Genomic DNA, 1,508 nt, shown 5'->3' with positions numbered 1-1,508 from the left:
TGCCGCAGGTGGGAACCGAACCCACAACCTTCGCATTTCGCGTGCGATGCTCTACCAATTGAGCTACCGCGGCGTCGTTTTCCCATCCGCTTTCTTGGGTATTTATGTGTTATAGTAGAACCGTGGGAGTAGTTTATATATATATATATATATATATATATATATATATATATATATATATATATATATATATATATATAATGTTTCTACATACGTAACTCTAAATCATATATACCTGTCAAACGTATAGCGCACTGCTTCATTTGTTTCCTTATGTTTGTGAAGTTTTGGTTAAGCCATTCATGGTAATCTCTATGGGCATGTACCACCGGCAGCTCCGTGTGTATGGCATGGATTAGAAGTAATGTATGATCTTTAATTTGTTCCATGAATTTTGAAATTACTGACAATTACTGACCCAATTCTTAGCCCGATGAGAATGTGTTATTGGGTATGTTGCCATTATTGGCCACTGACCAGGAATGGGCATTTAGCACTGTGACACAACTGGAATAGATAACGTACTTATGTATATTTAGTACTTCTCTCTGAATGCACTTCTCTGTACCATTCTTCCCTCGACAGACAAATATCACCTACGGTTTCGCGGCAACGCAGTTTCAATGTCTCATAGTAGGCAACCAGCATGAAGATGGTTCTCTTTCGGCGTAATTTGAGATTGGCGTAACGCATAAACATAATCATTGCATGACAGTACAATGTGCATCGAACGACAATAAAATCCTAAGCATTGCATGTAGCTGCATATCTTTTCATAAACTGCTTGTGGAAGCCTTCAATCACGCATATGCCAATAGGTGTATTGAACCAACTGTTTCTAACGTCCGCGTTTCTTCCCTTAATTTCACTTTCAAGACCCCCCCTGTCTCCCATTAACGTGCATATTTCTGTTAACATAAGACTAGGACGCCCCCCCAGAATTTATGCATGGTGTCCTAGCCTCTGCCGTCTTACGGCACGTCCGCATAAGTAAAAACGTGAAGAACCACAATGAAAATTGCGATTACTACTATATTTTGCAGTCGAAATTGATTGCGTCGTTATCAGTACAATAGTGTGCACCGTGTAATTGTACATTTGAAGGCTGAACCATATGGTGATGATATAAATGGTTATGTAGGATATATGGTTCATATGCAATCGCCGCAGGCGAACTGATAGCGTGTCGGAGATGTTTTCTCTTAATCTTGAGTCCATCCATTCACTCAAGACGAGCAAAACATAGACTAAGTTCATGTACCTAATATCTAATGATAAACTTAAAATCAATAAATCTCGATATTTGTGGGCAGTTTCTCGCACAAACACTTGCCATAACCAAGGATGATAATGGATTTACGTGCGTCGAACGATAGATACAAATATTCTTTTTTTTCCTAGGACCATAACAATGGAATGCATTACCGAAAAACGTCGTTGATAGCGCAAAAATTTGTTACATTTATGAAAATTTTATGTCGTGCTAACTTAAATGTTGGCTATAAGTT

The 1,508-nt window shown here is 38.5% G+C and overlaps 1 non-coding gene across 1 annotated transcript; it reads right to left on the bottom strand.

Annotated features, from left to right (window-relative positions):
- TRNAS-CGA (transfer RNA serine (anticodon CGA)) lies at positions 1-73 on the bottom strand. The gene has a single exon. It is a non-coding gene; the product is annotated as a tRNA-Ser (tRNA).
- Between the last annotated feature and the right edge of the window lie 1,435 nt (positions 74-1,508).

This window comes from Dermacentor andersoni, chromosome 11, assembly GCF_023375885.2.
Source record: "Dermacentor andersoni chromosome 11, qqDerAnde1_hic_scaffold, whole genome shotgun sequence".
Lineage (NCBI taxonomy): Eukaryota > Metazoa > Arthropoda > Arachnida > Ixodida > Ixodidae > Dermacentor > Dermacentor andersoni.
Note: the sequence above shows the minus strand (reverse complement) of the source record. Positions and strands in the feature narration are given on the sequence as shown.